This window comes from Leptonychotes weddellii, chromosome 13 (genome assembly GCF_054177405.1).
Source record: "Leptonychotes weddellii isolate Sample4059 chromosome 13, ASM5417740v2, whole genome shotgun sequence".
Classification (NCBI taxonomy): Eukaryota; Metazoa; Chordata; class Mammalia; order Carnivora; family Phocidae; genus Leptonychotes; species Leptonychotes weddellii.
Genome location: NC_138381.1, coordinates 45,321,786 through 45,342,619, shown reverse-complemented (window position 1 = coordinate 45,342,619; position 20,834 = coordinate 45,321,786). Strand labels below are relative to the sequence as shown.

The following is a 20,834-nucleotide window of genomic DNA, read 5'->3' as shown; positions in this document are numbered from 1 at the left end:
TATTTTGCTTTCTACCTGAGGGTTAGCCCACACCTACAATGCAAATTCGTTACATTTCTCTCTTTGTTTCACTGTGAAAACTTATTTTTCTCTTATTTCCAGGTGCTTGACTGGTTCAAGGCTAGGTGGTTGAGGTTTCCCAGAAATCTGATGTCTGGAAGGAGGCATTACCATGTACACACGCACCTATATGCACTACACACGTGCACATACATGCACACGTGTGTTCATTTACTAATTGTATCCAATATTAATACTCTGTTCAATGTGTTATGTTAGTGACTTTGTGAAAACTGTATCACCAGTGGCATACTTTTACATCTGAGCCTTGAGAATAGATTTGCAGTGACTACTCCACTTTAGACACTTCCCTACCTTTCCTAGGACCCCACTACTGCTGGGAAATGGTAGCTACACCCTGGTTTTAAATTAAAAATAAACTATTGGATTGCATGAAAAAAATCCTTAAATTTAGCATTAATTATTAGCTGATGTTAGCAATTGTAATTTTTGCAGTAACTACAGTAATTGTAGGGCCAGATTCAGATCTTCGTGAGAATTCATAGCAAAGACCAAGTGACTAAGTAAGTCTTACTTTAACTCACACTTGATAGTAATACCTAGAAGAACAGATTTAAGTTCAAAATTTGGGATTCTTGAGTTTCACATAGGATCTAAAATTTTATATATTACCAGTCCTATTTTTGGTTATTTTTAAAGATGATAAACCAAAGTGATGATTTTCATGAAACACACAAAGTGTTTCATAAACAACACCATGAAGTAGAGGTCCAGAAGTAGATGCAATCCCTTTTCTCCTTTTGAAAGAGGGACATTTTGCATTTTGTCTTAAAGAAAATCATCCCGTTATGCCACCCTTGCATTCTAGCAGGATGAGTTTACCTTTAAGAGGGATTTTATTAAAACTGGAGGTGATTCATCTCAGTAACATAGGGCATTTAAAGAAAAAAAACAGTTTACTAATTAATAAAAAATATAGCCAGTTATAGAAAATGTTTCCCTCTTTGTCTTTCTGACCCTGCTGTTAAAGGAGAACAATCAGTTTATCACCACCAGCTGCATGAATTCAATGGAAAGGAACTTCAGGTTTTCTCCTTCCTAAACCCTTGCTAGATTGTTCTGGCAGTACATAAAAGTGGGTCATTTGTACCTAAAATACTTTACCAATGTTCCATTAATCTTAGTGATGGTGTTCTCTTTTTTCCTGCAAGAAGCAGGATGAAGGATATTATGGGGAAAAAAGAGAAGGTAAGCATTTTTTTAAATGGATATGTAAATGAAGAGGGAAAAGCCATTTAATATTTTGTAGCCTGGTTTTTGTTTTTTGTTTTTTATTTTTTTTTGCTATTGAATACAAGATCAAAATATCAATGACTGTTTTGTGGTGTAATTTATATTATTTATTAATAACATGTAATCCCATCAGGATTGAGAGGAATGTTTTGATAATTTGTGAAAAAGATAGCATTTGTCTTGGATATATACCAAGAAGATCTTTAGTCTAGAAACAAATGGTGTGTCAGACCAAAATAATGTGAAAAGATAGATGAATCAAGGACAAAGGATGTTTTCCTTTGGTCATTTTGTTTTAAATGTAAAAGTTTTATCACTGTCCTGCTTAATCACAATGATTAAAAGGAAAAATTAACCTAAGATTCAGGGTTTCTCAGCTGTTAAACAAATCTTATAAAGACCTAGGCTATAGTCTCTATAATGTGCTTTGTATTTCTTAAAATAATATCTTTAATAAATTGTTTTCTATCCAAACAGTGAGAGAATGCTAGATGGGCAAGGCTGCATTGACCTTCCCTCTTGGTCTTGTCTGTTGATTGGCAGGTTTCAAAGGTTAAACTAGCTACAGATGAAATGTAATCATTAGTGACTTGGTTCCTTTCCAGATCCCTTTGGAAACTGCAGTAAGCCAACTTTGTTCATTTATAAAGAAGAAAGAAAAGTCATTCCCTGAGCAGTTTGGAATGAGAAGCAGCCGCTGTCTCCTTCCTTCTTACCTAAATAAACAAGCTAAATGGAAAAATAAACTTTACTTTTTCACATCTGGTACAAAGCTTCCTCTTTTGTTGAAAGTTCACATGCTCCGTTTGCTATGCCTGGTCGTGTGAATCAGGTGTCTTCCTTCCTTCTGTAAAGTGACTTGTGTAATTATAATAAGGAAAGATTCTGACTGTTTTAACAGTCCAAGAACATCATTATATAGAAACAAACAAAGCCCTCATATTGGGAATGACATCAGATGATGTTTGACCCAGCCTCCCACATATGTTAGTAGTAAAGCAACAACGGGACCTTATGCCAACGATACAGCTAGAAAACTAGAATAGGCAAACATATTCTGCTGGGTCTCCCTTAAGTCAAGACAGATTATACTTATTTGTGTGTGAGCTCTTCTTAATGTGACTAATCTTTCAATTTCCCTTTATGGCATACACTGACTGACAACCCAGAACAGGATGTCACAGGCAACAGTAATGTGATTCTGAGGCACACGGGTATTTACTAACCACCAGGATACTGCTAATCATGAAAATTTACCTTTGCAGACTCCCCTTATGTCTTTCTATCCTCACCTCCACCCTTCTGAGCTCCTAGACCACTTACTCAGAACTCCCCTCCTTTCTGGCCTCCCTTCCGTAGTGAACCACTTTAATAATTGGTATTTAATAATATTGCAATTCTTCTGTTTAACTTTTCCATGAAATGGGAGTGTCATTTGCAGTCTTCTTTACCTCAGAATTCAACAGGCTTGATGCCTCTTATTATAGAGTTGAACATTCCACAATGTTCTTCAGCTATACAACCTTCATGTAACACAGAATCAAATTACTATTACTTGAAGCTTGGTTAGAAGCTATTTGGGAGGTGGTGGAATATAAACCTAGAGGAGTTGGGGTTTTGTTTTTTTTGGGGGGGTGCTAAATATAATGTTTCATCCAAATGATTTTTGTGAGGTTTTATGAGAATAGTATTTCCCCAGGAAATTGTTGGGATTGTTTTTAGTGTGCCAATTGATTTTTTTTTTTTTTTAGGTTTTACGGTTAAAAACCTAGTGTCTAATTTTTTTTGGATGCTTTTGTTCCCTGTTAGGGCCAGTCTGAGAGGGAGAGGTAAAGGTCAAATGCCACAGGCATCCAAAAAATGGTGGGGGTGTACACGATGCTCATCCCAGGAGCAATTTGCTGTTGTCATGGCAAAATGGTTTTTCTAACTCTCTTGTGCTCTTACTTACCTTCTTTGAGCATAATGAGAGTGGCAGGGGGCTTAGGAGGCACCATCATTGTTTTTTTTTTTCATTTTCCAAATGAAGGGATTGAAGCACAAAGTAGTCAAGTAGCCAGTCCTAAGATCAGACAATGAGGTTTTTTCCTTTCTTTTTAATGTGTCTGGCTAATTGTTATAAATAAGCATCCCATTTAACAATCATATATAATTTTGATCCCCCCCCCTTTTTCCAAGGAGGTAATTTTCAAACTCTAATGTCATAGAATCATCTGAGGTTAGGGTTGCCTATTTGGTAAATCTAGCAACACTTTCCAGGGTATCCAAAATGCAGATTCCTGAGTCCTTTCTAGAACTAGGACTCATAAATCTCTGAGAGAGAGGGTAAGGAACCTACATGGTAAATATGTTCATCAGGTGATTCTGATGCAGTCCTTGAACTAGACTTTGTGAGGAACACTGATCTAAGTGATGCTGAGCTTTAACAGTGTCTCAATGGGAGCATTGGTTTCATCAAGAAAAATTACTAGTAGTTCCAGCCAGATTTTCTGTTTAGTTACATTCAAGTCAAATACAGCCCATGCTGTAGCAGTTGCTGAAACAAATAGGAACATCCATTCTATTCTTCCCCTCTATGACTCCTGATTTATCGCTCAGCACTTTCTACCATCACCACCATTACTATCCAACTAGCAAAGTGACTTTAAGAGCCTCTCTGGGCACCCAAATTGGCAGGACGACCCACCCCACCTTACCTGACTGTTGATTATCTCCATCTATAGCTATGATCACTTGTTTTTTTTTCCTGCTATTCTTTTTTTTTTAAAGATTTTATTTATTTAGCAGAGAGGGGGAGAGAGAAAGCAAGCACAAGCAGGGGGAGCAGCAGGCAAAGGGAGAAGCAGGCTCCCCGCTGAGCAGGGAGCCTGACTTGGGGCTCGATCCCAGGACCCAGGGATCATGACCTGAGCTGAAGGCAGATGCTTAACCTGCTGAACCACCCAGGTGTCCCATCTTCCTGCTATTCTTTTTAGGGTTCTCCTTAGTTTATTTACTTTTTAATCCCAAAATAAAGAGCACTTTGTCTTTCAATTTATATACCATTGGTCCACATACCTCAACTCCATTAATTAGAAAATTCCTTATATTTTGCTTCTCAACAGAGATTTTTCCCAGGATGTGTAATGGAAGGAAAAGTAATAAGAGTGAAGATCATATTCCTGGATGAAAAGTTGTCGTTCTGGATTAAGCTTTAAATTGATCTCTTTTAAAAAAAAGATTTATTTGAGAGAGAGAGAGTGCGAGCGTGCGATCATCTGCATGTGTACATGGGGGGAAGGGCAGAGGGAGAGAATCTTCAGGCAGACTCTCCACTGAGTGTGGAGCCCAATGTGGGCGTCGATCCCACAACCCATGAGATCATGACCTGAGCTGAAACCAAGGGTCAGACGCTTAACCGACTGAACCACCCACGCACCCCAAGCTTTAAATTTATCTTATTAGAAAATCTGACATTTAAAAAATGCAGTTAGTAAAGCCAGAACTTAATTGTATATAATCAGAATGGAGTGAGTTAGGAATCACATTTTCTTTTAGTCTGACTTCTGTAGTAGACCAGGAATAACTTAAAAAATTATTTTCAAACCTCAATAATGGATATCATTCTGACCTCAGAAGTCTCTAATTAGGATACTTATAATCTGTATAAGTAAATTCATGTTTAACCAATGTAACATTTGTTATTTCTCTCTTGAGTTTTAATTAACAATCTTGGTTACAGCTTGGACCATTTTACATATTCTTTTCTGTTGGAGAACATAGTGTGACTTAGCTTGAAGAACGCACATATAGGGTTTAAAGGATGATAGGTTTGTATCAGCACTTTTTTTAAAAGATTTTATTTATTTATTTGACAGAGAGAGAGAGACAGTGACAGAGGGAACACAAGCAGGGGGAGTGTGAGAGGGAGAAACAGGCTTCCTGATGAGCAGGGAACCTGATGTGGGGCTCGATCCCAGGACCCTGGGATCATGACCTGAGCCAAAGGCAGAAGCCCAACGACTGAGCCACCCAGGCACCCCGATTATATTTTTAAAATAAATTTTACAAAAATTTTAACTCTTTTTCTAATGTTGTTATGATTATATAACTTCCAAACCTAGAGGAGAGGTGAAGCCAGAAAGCTGTTAGGAGTTCAGACTCACAGAACTTTTCCAATGTTTTTCCACTTGAACATATATGAAGTCAAAGTTTTCACCTGGCCTAACAGCTGCGGGTGACATCAACCCATTAGGTGTGAACCACTGCCTTCTGTGTCAGTGAAGCCTTCCTTATGACCCTATTAGGGTTTGACAAAACAATGGGAGTACCTCTCAAAGGGAAAGTGGGAGCTGAACTACTTGTGTTCTTGGTGAGGGGCGATTATTTATCAAACTGAGGAGGTATGAGAAATTGATTTTCAAATAGAAATTACAGGGAAAGGTTCTCATTATTATACCTCAAATTTGACTTACAGGCTTTTAGGACTATTTAAATGATCAGAACCCTTCTTGCCTGTCTGCTCATCTGTTATTGATAGGGGGTCTTTAAATACATTTGTAAAATTTCAGACTGATTGATGGTCTGTACACTTGAACGTGTTGAGTGGAAGGCCATTTGATCCAATATTCTTCTTGTCAGTAACCATGTCTTCTTACAGGACTTTCAATAAGTAATTATTTCTACTTTACATCAGCATTATTCAGCTTAGCACTATATATATCTAGTGAATAAAACTGGCAAACAATATTGGAAGTTATTAAGTTTATTGAACATAATTCCCTAACACCCCCCTCAAAACAAAAGAAAACAAACAGCAGCAAATATCAGCCTCCTCCACATGGAAGTAAATAAGGTTTTCCTTCCACATTTTAAAATTTAAGCATCTCAACTGTAGTTGAGTTTAAACTTTGCGGCAAGAGCCAAACAAGCATGGGAAGTGATGGAAAATGTCCGGGAAATTATACCATGGCCTAATGTTTTCCTGCTTTTCATTTTGGCAATTCATACTTAAAAGTTTTACTTATTTTCTTTGTAAATGAGGCAACAACATGGAAGAAAAAAATCACATACAGTTGGAGAGATTCAAGTTTTTCTAGTTGGTATTTAAAGTACTGGTGCTTGTGAGCAGAGTGGTACATTGAAATGGTGTGTATAGCAAATTTTAAAGTCATTACATGCCTTCGAAATGTCAGGAAGAATAAAAGGGAAAAAGGCCAGCCTATCTGGTTCATGTATTTTGGTCACGAACATGTTATATTCAAGAACTATGTTTAGGTCCCTGTTCTTCTAGGATAACTTCTTCAAACACAACTTAGGTGGAATTTTTTTTTTTTTTTAATAATTACACTTAAGCACCTGATGATCTAATGAAGACAATTTCTTAATGTGTCAAAATGAGCTCTTTGTATCTTGCTTGAATCTTTTGTTGCCTTAAGCTAATCTGCTTTAGGGGTCTCAAACCCAGGCATTTTATAATGCGGACTCTAGCAATGGCATTCATTTGGAATGCTGCCTTTTGTTTACTAGCTTTCCCAGACCCTCACTGCTTCCTTTGGTCATCTGGTGTCTTCACTAATGTGATTGGTACTCCTAGGCTCTGCAGGTAGCCACGAGCCTTTATAAGTGGGATTTACAATGGGACTCACTACCCTGGCTGCTAATGAAGGGAACCACGGGGATTTTGTTTTGTTTTTTCTATCTGTCTTCCAAAAGAGTGAAGGAAAATTGAGTTCTAGGTTTGCTAATTCTCTGTTTTCCATTTACTTTAATTTTTACAATTGATTTACTAACTGTGGTACAAAAATACAAATATTTTTGTTTAGGAGTCAAATGTTTCATCTGCCAGCCCTTCATGCTAATCACTGGAATTGTTTATTATTGAACCTGGAAAGAACAAAGTGGGGTCTCTGTTTAAACTCAACCAACTGGCATTTCACCTTCATCTGTTTTTGTCTTTCAGGAGATTTTTGACCAATTTGGTTGTTTAAAAAAAAAAAAGGCGTATGATTCGAAGCCTTGGATTCTACTACCAGCCTGCCATTTAGTACTTCTGTAACCTTGAGTAAGTCACTTACACTCTTTGATTTCTCATCTGAAAAAAAAAAAAAAAAAAAGGAAAGTGTTACCAAGGTACATATGAGATCTGAGATGGTGTTTCATATTCTAGCTTTCTTCTCTTTTTATTAGCAAAGTGAATGACAGTGTTCTTTTGTTTGATTTTTGGATAAACCTACCATTGAAAAACATCTTGCATCTATTAAATGTTTTAATCAGCAGTCAAAGCAATAATTAAGTATAAATGTCAGTGTCTTCATTTTAGAGATAATATTTTGTATAGATTGTAGCCTGACTTTATAGAGATAGGGATTTATTCGCCATTTTCCAATTGTGAAACATGGCACCCATTTTTTTTTAATTTAAGTATCGCTGATATATAATATTATATTAGTTTCAGGTATACAACATAGTGATTCAACAGTTATATTCATTATGAAATGCTCACCATTAGTGTAGTTACCATGTGTCATCATACAAAATTCTTACAATATTATTGACTATATGCCCTATGCTGTACTTTTCATCCCCTTGTTTGATTGATTGATTGATTGATTTTTTAGAGAGAGAAAGCGTGCACACAAGCATTTGAGGGAGGGGGAAAAGGGGGGGCACTGAGGGAGAGAGAGAGAGAGAATCTTAAGCAGGCTCCATACCCAGCACAGAGCCTGATGCAGGGCTCAAGCTCATGACCCTGAGATCATGCCCTGAGCCAAAATCAAGAGTTAGGTGCTTAACTGACTGAGCCACCCAAAATCAAGAGTTGGGTGCTTGACTTACATATTTTATAACTGAAAGTTTGTATCTCTTAATCCCTTTGACCTATTTTGCCCATCCCCCTGACCCCCTCCCCTCTGGCAACCACCAGTTTATTCTCTGTGTTTATGAGTCTATTTCTGGTTTCTGTTTGTTAGTTTGTTCATTTGTTTTGTTTTTTTAGATTCCACATATAATTTAAGTCATATGGTATTTGTGTCTCTGACTTATTTCACTTGCAATCCATGTTTTAATTGTGCTTTATAAGGCAGTGATCTCAAGTGTGGTTTAAAGGTCTTCCAGGGGTCATGGAATTTTGGGATTTTATTTTATTTTATTTTGTTTTTGTTTTTTTGGTGCTGGTCACTTTTTTTTTTTTTTTTTGAATCTTTGGATTTAAGAATAAGAAGGGACATCTGCAGTCATCAGGTCCAATCCTTTGAGTTTTACCAACATGGATTCAGCAGATCCAGAAATGCTTAGTAGCTCCTCCATGGTCAAAGAGCCTAGAGAGCTGTCGGTAGGGTCCAAACTCCAAAGTCAAAATGTTATGTACCTGGTGGAGGTGTCCTAACTACCTCTTAATGAAAAACAGAGAATGAAAGGTTGAGAGGAGGGGATTGTTTATTCCAAGTCTGAAAACTTAAAAATCACTGCTTGATAGAATTAGATAGTTGGTTAGTTTCCACATTGCAGCTTCCAGATTAAAGTTAATCCCACAAATGTTTAATGAAATACTTGTGGATGAGGCATTGAACTGTGGTGATGTTCCTGCAAAACTGTTGGAAATCACAATCCCTGCCCTCAGAGACTGCAGTCTAAACTGGAGATAAAATAAGTACATAATAGGGAATAAAAATGCTAAAAAACACAGGTTTTCAGAAGAACTTTGGAGTTTTCAGAGTCTCAAAGAACTTTGAGGATTTCAAAGTCCAAAGGGGAGGTGGACTTACATAGAACCTGATAGGTCAAGTGTTCATTAGCAAATCAAAGGTAAAATCAGGGTGCTTTGGGAACTCACAGGCAAGGTCTTAAATCAGAGTGGGAGAAAAGAAAGGAACGAGTAAAATGATAAAATTTTTATAAGTTTTCCTATTCTTGAGTTGGTTATTGCTGCTGGAGAAAACCCCTCAACTGTGCAGATTGATATCAACTATAAATTCATTCTCTCTAACCCTAAATACAACTTAATTATATCTTTGAATTGAGTGCCCTTGGTGAGTTCCTCTATTTTGTCTCTAATCAATTATTCTAAATCTACTCCATTCTCCTTAAGCCTGTACCCAACTGCCCTTTTCTTAGCAGATTGCTCTTCTTATTTCTAGGAGTCCCTGAAGAGTCCCAGTAATTGCCTTGATTTAGCTGACCTTTAAGTATTAGTGATGCCAAGTGCTTTATCTCCAGCCCTGCTTCCCTCTAAACCTCAAATTTTTCTATCACATTGCTGCTAGATCTCTACTTGGATATTTCATAGCCATCTCAAAATCAATATATCTAAGACCTGAATGTATCACCTTCCACTCAAAACCTCATCTTCTTCCTCCAAGTGCCCTCAGTTAGAGGAGGTACCACCATTCTTCCCAGTTGGCACTTAAGAAACATGCAAATGCAAAAAGAATGTCCAGTTAGGAGGCTATAATCATCCAAACCACTGTACTCCTTGTTACAGTATTAATACATCGTCTGTAATTGCATGAGGGAGAACATAATCAAGTGATTAAAACATGTCTTTAGGGGCGCCTGGCTGTCACAGTCCATAAAACATGCAACTCTTGATCTTGGGGTCATGAGTTCAAGCCCCACATTAGGTATAGAGCCTACTAAAACCAAACCAAACCAAACCATGGCTTTAAAGGTAGATCTGTGTATGATTCCTGGTACCACCACTTACCAGCAAGCCATGTGACCTTGAGCAAATTATTAAACTTTCTTAGACTGCGTTACCTCATCTGAAAAGTGGGGACATAGTAATACTTATATTAAAGGATATTTGGAGGATTCAATGAAGTATCACATATGAAGCTTTCAGCAATGATATTCCTAAGATCTAGGAGAGCAAAGACCATTTCTGTCTTGTTCACCATTGTATCTGCAGGACCTGGCCAGAGAAGGCACTCAATAAATGTTTATTGAGTGAATATGTGAGGTAGTGTATGCCTGAATTGAGGTATAACAGTGGGAATGGAGAAAAGCAATGCAAGATAGAGACCTAAACTTCACCCTGAATCACTTGTCCATGCTATTGGTCACCAATTCCTACTGATTTAATTCCTAAGTATTTCTCAGGTCTCTCCATCCTCTGTAACCCTACCATAACTGCACCCATGCAGGCATCATGATCTCTCACCAGGACTATAGTAGAAGTTTCTAAGCACTCCCCCTACATCCTGTTTTGCCTCCTTATGAGCCCCTTCCAGACTGCCACAGAACAATCTATTCGAAGCTGAAATGGGAACATGTCATTTCTTTAACATGCTTTCATGTAGCTACTTTTTATCCATAGGATCCAGTCTCTTGCTCCTCACACGTGGGTCTACATTTTCATCTTCCTTTCCTACCATTCCCTCTCTCACTTTTGATAGTCTAGCAATTGCAGACTGGTCTTGTCTTCAAAACATACTGCACTATTTCATGTCTTCATGCTTTTGAGAGGGGCTTGCTTATTCTTTCAACACTTTTCTCTCCTGTATCAGGATTACATTTGTCTGCAAATGACAGGAAACACTGAACATCAAGTTCAGAGTTTGTCTTTCCCGCATAAACAAGGTTTGGGGGTAATTGTCTATAGCTGTTAAAGCTTCTCTGCTGTCATCAGGGACCCAGGCTCCTGCCCTTTGGTTCTGCCATTGGTGTATCCTCCATCTTGTTCCTCTCTCCTTTCTCTACCCTCCTAGGACCTTATTCCATTAATCATCTCCTCTCTCCAGTATCATTACCTCTCCATTTCCATGGAGGGAAGAAATGCATCCTGTGAGCATCTCTTATTCTAATGTCTCTTTCCTGTCATTCTACCTTTCAGCAGCTACCCCCTAGTTCACCACACTTCTTGACTAATTCCTACATGGCACATTTTCATTCTTGGTCCTATTTGACCTCCCCTACCTGTTGAAATTGTTGACTACCTCCCATTTCTCCAAACTCTCTTGTCCCTTGGCCTTCACAACCCCATTGGTTCCTGGTTTCCTTCCTACTTCTCCCTACTGCTCCTTCATCTGCAAAGAGGTTTTCCTCTTTCTTTGCTTGACTCTCAAATGATGGTGTTTCTCAGACTTCCCTCCTTGACTCTCTTATTCTACATACTTTCTCTATGATAGCAGTCCCTAGGTAATCTCCCCATTACTGATACCAGTTATCTGTATGGCAGCTGTCTCTTTCTAGGGTCTCTTTGTTGAGTTCTTACTCCTGAGCTTGAGTCCTGAATTTCTAACTACCTACCTGAAGGGCTCCTCTTCTGTGTTCCTTCCACCCCTGATTATGTACAATCTCCATCAACTCCTCCTAGACTCTTCAGAAACCTTTTATCTGGTCTCTAATCCAACTTTCATATTACTGTCAGAGTTCTCTTCTATTTTTAAAAAATCTAATTATGTTAATTTTTTGAAAGCTTCCATTGGCTTTCTCCTGCTTCTGGGATAAAATTCAAATTCCTGATTTGGCATATAAGATCCCTTACAGACTGTCCCCAACCTACTTTTTATTTGTTTCTCCTAGATTTGTTACTTATACAAAAAAAAAAAAAAAGATGTTAAAAAGAAAAATAATTTATTCTCAGGGCACCTGGGTAGCTCAGTCAGTCAAGTGTCCGACTCTTGATCTCAGCTCAGGTCTTGATCTCAGCTCAGGTCTTGATCTCAGGGTTGTGAGTTCAAGCCCCATATTGGGCTCCATGCTAGGTGTGGAGCCTAGTTAAAAAAAAAAAAAAGTTAAAAATTATTCTCAGCTCTCTAATGGCTGTCATCCCTGCCTCTTGCCCACATAACTTCTGACTCATTTCTTTAGGGCCAATTCAAAACTGAACCTGTTCACTGCCGTTTTCATAGAAAACAGCCAGTGCCAGGAATGTGGGGGGAGAAGGTGAGAAGAAGGTGACAGTACTGTTCAGGTTCCACCCAGAGGTGGGCCAGGTAGAGATTCACAGGATTCAGACAGAAGGGCTGGTAGCCTCCCAATGATGAGACTAACTAAAGTGGCCTGGAGAGGACATGGTGTAAGCCTGTCAGAGGCTTTAAAGGGCATCTCATGGGCTGTGTCAAACCCAGAAAAACTGACACCAGGAGAAGAATGGGGAGGACCAGGGAGGCAGTCCTGTGGAAAGTTTCACAATTCTCCCATGTTGGAAGGTGCAGAAAATCTGGAGGGCACCATTTTTGGCAGAAAACCTTGCTCTAGTGTTGGGAAGTCACAGAAGTGCCACAGACACTGAGAAAAGCTACAAGGGGATGCACAGTTTCACAAAGCACAGTGATCACAGACCAGAGCAGTGGGGATCATGCTACTGACACAGAAACTACAAAATCCAAAAGCAGAGAGAGTGGCCTTTCAGGGAGGAGCTCTGTACCAGTCATCCAAACTTACCCCAGGTCAGACAACCCAGTGACTTTCACAGAGCAGCAGCAACATGGAGGGGGGAGGTGGGTGTCACATAAAAGGGACTTAAAACAAGCAGCTAGAAGAAAAGAATGGTAGAAAACTGCTCCTTGGCTCTCAGGAATCGAGAGCAGTACCAGGGGCTAGGTGGACACATGCACAAGAAATAGCACCAAAGAGGTTTCCTGTTTAGCAGTCAGTTGGTGAGGGAGAAGAAGATCCAGGAGGCAGGTGATAGGAAAAAAGTTGGGGTTCTGTAGGCAAGTCTCTGGAGGCTAGATCAAAAAAAGGAGTGCACACTGCAGACCAGTAATGAAACACAGCTCTGAGCCGCAAATGAGGGAGGTGATCGATGGGGGTGGGTGTCATTGACAGAGCTATCACAGGGCCACGGGGAAATATATGCCCATTAGGGTCACAGAAGGCTCCTTCCAGCCTGGATGGGAAGGCACAGTCTCACACAGGAGGTCTGCTGACACCTGGATGGTAGAAGGCTCAGAGGTCCTCCTATCGACAGTGGCCCTTTTTGGCCAAGTGTCAGCAGAGAGGGTGGTCAGATTTGTCTTCCATAACCTGGGGTCCATCCTTGGGTGGGCACATATTGATAAAAAACAACTTTTGAGCTTTTGAGGATTTTCTTTGCACTTTGGGAAAGCCTACTCTGGAAGGACCTTTATGGACTGGTCTGGGAAAAGGAGATTCTGCATTGGCCCCCCATCAACCATGACCAATGGGCCATACCTGATGCTTAGGCCTCCCCAGAGTGAGCTTCTGCCCTAAAGAGGAGGTAGGAGACTCAGTTGGGGTGTAATCATTGGTCCCCTTGATACTGGAGGACCTCTGTGAAGAGAGGTCAACATCGTGTTTATGAGATTCATCTAGGTTGCCTGTAGCAGGAGTTTTGTTCATTGTATGTAGTATCCCATTGCATGCACACACAATGACTTATTTATCTATTCTACTGATGGTGGATATGCAGGTGAATTCCAGTTTGGGGCTGACTTGGCATCACCAGGCTTTCCCCTGGCCATGGGGGGAGGGCCCAGAAGGCTGGGTGGTCTGATGGGACTCCCATCTTCCTCATCTCCAGTCTCTTCCTGCTCTCACAGTCATGGCTGCTGCTTCTGATTCTGCTTCTTTCATTGTGGCAATGGTTGTGGGCGGGTTATGGAGGGCAATGAGTCCTCAACCTACTTGTCACTCAACCCCTTCCTCCAACAATGAACCTTCAGTATTTCTAAAATACATTATGCCTTTGACATTCTGTTCTACTGGCCTGAGCAGTCCTCCCAGTTCTGTTTGATAAATCCTTTAAAGGCACCCAAACGTCATCTCTTCTTTGATATTTTCTTCATTTCTCTGGACAGAATTGCTACAATCTCTGTACTTTTACAGTACTTTGTTCCTACTTCTAGTGAACGTTTACACATTTACGTATCTTTCACCTCTAGATTGGGATTGCTTTGAGATTGGGGACTGCCTTTATTATCCTTCCTAGCACAGTTCACAGTACTTCCTAGGTGAATAAATGAAAATAATGAAATCAGGAATTAGGAATAGCTTTTACTCTAATAATTATGAGTTTTGTTTTGGACATACTGATTTTGGACATATTGAGTTGACATATTGAGGTTGGGTGGAGAGCAGCAACTCAGAAAAGATTTTAAGGCCAGTGATGTAGATGTAGGAGTTACCAACAAAGACAGTAATAAACACTGATTGTATCCCACATTTTTCAACTATGGGCTAAAGAAAAGTAGAACATTTATAGGAGGTAGAAAAAGGGTTGGGAGTTGGAATTTGGGGTATGAAGGAGAAAATCCATAGACATGGATGGGGGAAAAAAAAAACATAGTTGACACTTTTGCTATGGTCCTCTCCCCTCTACCAGAATTATGCAGCCCTTCCACTAATTTAAAGTCCAGAATCAAGAAATAGATGGATCAAAAGATGTTCATTTGGTTTCCTCTAGGATTAGAAGCTACTTATTCAAAAATTTCATCCCAGGCTCCTGTTGGCTACTTCAAACCCTTGTCCATTCTTCATCTCCACCTTCCTGTTTTTTGTGGTATGTGTGTGTGTTTCTGCCTGTTTTACAAAAGCAAGAGAGAGTGGGTAAGGTGGAAATATCTATTTTTCCCTTAAAAAAATTATACACTAAAAAAACCTGAAAAACTCCTTTTTAAATAGAAAAATAATATCTTTGGGGTTCTAATTATTTAGATAGATTCTTTTCTTTAACTTACTCTCCTTTGCTCTTCTTAGTGCCTCTAGGAAATAAACACTGGCTTATATAGATTATTTAATTAAACAGATAAAGTGAGTTTTGTGTTTCCATGTGACTCCTTAACATTTTAAAAATTGATAAATTTAGTTGTATAAAAATTAAAACTGCATGGAAAAAGAACAGCAAACACCAAAAAGCAAAGGCAAAAGGCAAAATGGCAAACTGGGGGAAAATGTTGTGCCCCATATCATACACAAAGGATAAAATTCTTTAATATATAAAAAGCTCCTACAAATCAAGAATAAAACCAACAGCCAAATTAAAAATAGATAAAGACTGGAGATTTCAGAGAAGAAAATTCAAGGGCTTTTGAACATTTGAAAAGATACTCAATTTCATCCATAATAAGAGAAATGCAGACTAAAACTACATTGAGATACCATTTTTCATCTGTCAAATTGACTAAGATCCAAAAGTAGATAATATTCTATATTGTTGAAGGTATGGGGATCCATAAATTGCTAATGGGAGTGTAAATTGGTTCAACCATTAGTTCATTCCTCACTTGTTGCCTCATTATCATGGATTTTTTCCAACCCAGCTTTTCTCTGCTTTTGGCAGTTTCCTACTTGATGTGGACCTTAGAAAAACTGAACCACAACTGAATGTTTCTAATGTGTGGAAGAAATGAAGACTGCCTTGTGTATGCTAAAACAAAACAAAACCAGAGCGGTTTGGCAATATTTAACAAAATTAAAACTGTATATATCCTTTGACCCAGCAATTTTACTTCTAGGAATTTATCCAAGTACTAAATTATGTATTAATTAGTCCAGGGTTGATTATTATAATAACTTTAGTAATAACAAAGATTGTGAATTAAGTATCCATCATTAAGGGACTAGTTTAAAATAATCATGGTATAGGGGCACCTGGATGGCTCAGTCAGTTAAGCTTCTGACTCTTGATTTTGGCTCAGGTCATGATCTAAAGGTCATAAGATCAAGCCCCACATCACATCAGACTCTGAGCTCAGCAAGGAGTCTCCTTGAGATTCTCTCTCCCCCCCTCTCTTTTTGCCCTTCTCCCCTCTGTGTACTCTCTCTCTCAAATAAATAAATAAATCCTTAAAAAATTAATAATCATGGTATATACATGCCAGGGAATTCTCTGAGGCCACAAAAAAGAATGAGGAAGATCTTTATGTGTTTATGTAGAAAGAGCTCCAAAATACTTTTTTATTATTTTATTATTTTTTTCCATCATGATAAGTGTACTTTTTAATAACCATCACCTATTTCCCCCATTCTTCCACCCACCTCCCTTCTAATAAGCATCAGTTTGTTCTCTATAGTTAAGAGTCTGTTTCTTGGCTTGTCTCTCTCTCTCTTTTTTTATTCCCTTTGCTGATTTGTTTCTTAAATTCCACATATGAGTGTGATCATATGGTATTTGTCTTTTTCTGACTTATTTTGCTTAGCATACTCCATAGATCCATCCATGTCATTCCAAATGGCAAGATTTCATTCTTTTTATGGCTGAATAATATTCCATTATATATATATACACTACATCTTCTTTATCCATTCATCTATCACTGGACCTTGGGCTGCTTCCATAGTTTGGCTGTTGTAGATAATTCTGCAATAAACATGTAAGGGTGCATAGATCCCTTTGAATTAATGTTTTTGTATTTTGGGGGTAGTTACCCAGTAGTGCAATTCCTGGATCATGGAACAGTTCTATTTTTAACTTTTTGAGGAACCTCCAAACTGTCTTCCACAGTGGCTGCACCCAGTTTGCATTCCCACCAACTGTGTACGAGGGTTCCTTTTTCTCCAGATCCTCGTTAATACTTGTTGCTTCTTGAGTTTTTGATTTTAGCCTTTCTGCCAGGTGTGAGGTGAAATCTCATTGTGGTTTTGATTTGCATTTTCCTAATAGTGACGTTGAGCATCTTTTCATGTGTCTGTTGGCCATCTGTACATCTTCTTTGGAGAAATGTCTGTTCATGTCTTCTGCCCATTTTTAAATTGGATTATTTGTTTTTTGGGTGTTGAGTTGTATAAGTTCTTTATATATTTGTATACTAACCCTTTATCATATATGTCGTTTGCAAATATCGTTTCCTATTCAGTAGGCTGCCTTTTAGTTTTGTTGATTGTTTCCTTCACTGTGCAGAAGCTTTTTATTTTGATGTAGTCTCAATCGTTTATTTTTGTTTTTGTTTCCCTTGCCTCAGGGGAGATATCTAGAGTGATGTTGTTACAGCCGATGTCAGAGAAATTACTGCGTAGGTTCTCTTCAAGGATTTTTATGGTTTCAGGTCTCACTTTTAGGTCCTTAACACATTTTGAGTTTATTTTTGTGTATGATGAAAGAAAGTGGTCCAGGTTCATTCTTTTATATGTAACTGACCAGTTTTCCCAATACCATTTATTGAAGACTGTCTTTTTCCCACTGTATATTCATTCTTCCTTTATCAAAGATTAATTGACCATATAACTGTGGGTTTATTTCTGGGCTTTCTATTCTATTCTATTGATCTATGTGACTATTTTTATGCCAGTAATATATCATACCATACAGTTTTAATTACTCTCACCTTGTAATATAACTTGAAATCTGGAATTCAGTTTTGTTCTTCTTTTTCAAGATTACTTTTGCTATTTGGGGTCTTTTGTGGCTCCATACAAATTTTAGGATTGTTTGTTCTACTTCTGTGAAAAACACTGTTGGTATTTTGATAGAGACTCCATTAAATCTGTAGATTACTTTGGTATAGACACTTTATAGTATAGACATTTTAACAATATTTGTTCTTCTAATCCATGAGCATGGAATGTCCTTCTATTTGATTATATCATCTTCAGTTTCTTTCATCAGTGTTTTATAGTACAGGTCTTTCAGGTCTTTCACTTCTTTGATTAAGTTTCGTCCTTGGCATTTTATTATTTTTAGTGCAGTTGTAAATGGGGTTGTTTTCTTAATTTCTCTGCTGCTTCATTAATAGTGTATAGAACAGATTTCTGTACATTGATTTTGTATCCTGTGACCTTACTGAATTCATTTATCAGGTCTAGTAGTTTTTAGGTGGAGTCTTTAGGGTTTTCTATATATATCATATCATCTGCAAATAGTGAGAGTTTTACTTCTTCCTCAACAATTTGGATACCTTTTATTTCTTTTTGTTGTCTGATTGCTATGGCTAGGACTTCCAGTACTATGTTGAATAAAAATGGTGAAAGTGGACATCCTTGTCTTGTTCCTGACCTTAGGGGGAAAGCTCTGTTTTTCCCCATTGTGTATGATGTTAGCTGTGGGTGTCATGTAATAATTCTTATAGATAATAAAGTTCATTTGGATTGTCTCCAGTGAGCTTCTCATTCTCATGCTAACCCTACATTTTAAATTATTAAATTATTCAAACAGTATTTGAGTACCTGCTATGTAGGAGGACACCACAAAGGTGCTGTAATATCAATAATTGGCAAACACAGAAAAACATAGTCCCTACCTTCATGTAGTTTAGAATTTAAGAGGGAAGACAAACATTAATCACACAAATTATATAGCTCATCAGTGAGTAAAATGCTAGGAAGGATATGAATAAGGTCCTATGAGAGCTTTTAGCAAGGACGAAGGGGATCAGAGAAGCAAGGCTTGAGATCTAAAAGGATAAGGAGATTTTAATTGGCAAAAGTAAAAGATAAGATGGGTGAAATTACAGGCAGAAGGAGCATAACTGTTTAAAGGTTGGTCATTGTTGCTGGAGCACAGCATTTAGGAAGAGAACAGTGCAGGGTAAGATTAGAGAGATGGGCAGAGGTATTTACAATATTGATTTTTATCCTCAGAGTAATATAAAACCATGAAGGGCTCTAGCAAAGGATTGACAGATTATATTTGTGCTGTAATGCAGAGAAATGATCGGAAGGTGCCAGAGAGGAGGCAAGGAGGGCCAGGTTTCCTGGCTCTTGGCAGGAAACCTCAGGTCCCACCCACAGAGCTATTCGAGTGTCCTTACAGCATGGTGACTTCCTTCTCTTAGAGCAAGTGATTCAAGAGGTCAAGGCAGAAACTGCAATATCTTTTATGACCTTGGAAATTACACGCTGTCATTTGTTTGGTATTTTAGTGATCACACAAGTCAACCTTGATTCAGTGTGGGGAAGGGGATCACACAGGTGGCAAGAATCATTGAAGCCATCTTGGAAAATGGCTACCACAGACCAAACTCTGTAGAACTCCATTTCATTTCTGGGTGGTGTACTGTCGGAGTGCAAAGGAAATTGAGAAGCAGCACAGGGAAAGGAGGAATACTAGAAAGGTTGTGAGATGAAATCCAGCCAAAGAAAAGGAAATATCAAGAAATCTACCAAGAGGACATGTTAGAGGAAAACCAAAAAAAGTTCATTGGATTTAGTGACATAGATTTAATGGCCAAAAGCTCTTTCCTCATAATATGATTTAACATTTATTTTGACTCACCTCCCCTTATAAACTTTATTGAAGAGACTTTTTTCCCATCTTTTCTTTGATAATCTTCCCTTAACACCCCTTATGGATGTTTTCATAATGTTCCTCACAAAATTCTACTGATACTTTGAGTGGAATTGTGTTATTATTTTGTTTGAGAAACATATTTTTACAATGATTAGACTTCTCTTTAAAACACCTAGCACATTTCTCTCTGTGTGTAAATTTTCATTTAAATCACCTAAAGTTTGGCAACTTAAAAAATGTTGTCACTTATCTCTCATTAGGTTGATTCCTGCATATTGTTTTTGTTGTTGCTATGGTGAATGGGATCTCTTCCCTGCCCCCATTATCACCATACTGTTTTCAGTCTAGAAATGTATTTACTTTATGCCCCATTTTATGGATAAGGAAAGAGGCCCAGAGAAAATAGGTGACGGGGCTACAGTTATAGAGTGGGAGAGTTGGGGACAGCAGATTTTGAATATCCAAATTTTATTGTGCTACATTAATAGGAAATGAAGTTGCTTAGCCTAGTCAAACCTTATTAAAATTAATAGTCCCTTAAGTATCACTCTCTTTGTCTTTTTTGTTTGTTTTTTTCCTATTGTTTCATTAAGTTTTTAATTTTAATTCCAGTATGGTTAACATACAGTGTTATATTAGTTTTAGGTGTATAATATAGTGATTCACAATTCTATACATTACTCAGTGTTCTAATAAGAAGTATCATTTTCTTTGTATCAGATTTCAAAGTAGTACTATACATTTTATAGCATATTTCCACTTTTTAGCATTGTCAATTTGAAATATAGTATCATGACTTCAGGAACTGCCTCTTATCTCCATTCAATTCTCCCAAGACCTGATTCCTACCAGACAGGAACTATTTTTTCTTTGAGGTCTAAATAGACCTAACAACCTATTGCACTGAGTAAATATTTAATGAAGATTGAATATTTCCTCTGTGGTGGATCAATTTACTCTTGTTGATTATCTGAGGAAAGCTTTTTTTCTTTTTTAAATGTCATGTAGTAGTTTAAGATACTTGTTTTCCTGAATATTGTTATTAGTGCCAAAGTGTGTTTCAGTGATTTAAAAATGCATGTCTCTTAGTTTTTTTCAGTCACCTGTTTTTCCTGGTTTATATATGCAGTTTGAATTATTATGTTATTTCAAATACAAATCCAAGATTCATTGACCTGGTAACGTAATAAAGTCATTTGTTGTGAGAGTTGTTTTTTCTTGAATTTGTGGTACTTGGAGCTCTGAAAATGAAAACTGTTTGCTAATGAGGTATAAGGATCTTGATGGTGCATCTTTTAATGGCAGAAATATAATTTTTATTGATAAGTACCTCCAAAAACAGAAATAATTTTTAATTGACAAAAATGTGCTTTTCTTGTTTTTTAAGTATCAGTATATATTTAATTTT

At 37.8% G+C, this 20,834-nt stretch overlaps 1 protein-coding gene across 1 annotated transcript in view; it reads left to right on the top strand.

Moving 5' to 3' along the window:
- GREB1L (GREB1 like retinoic acid receptor coactivator) overlaps positions 1–20,834 on the top strand; it is a 246,342-nt gene that overhangs the window by 90,889 nt on the left and 134,619 nt on the right. The window contains exon 2 of the mRNA XM_081802542.1: positions 7,256–7,357. The gene's annotated coding sequence lies outside the window, so the exon portion shown is untranslated. The remainder of the gene's footprint in view (positions 1–7,255; positions 7,358–20,834) is intronic.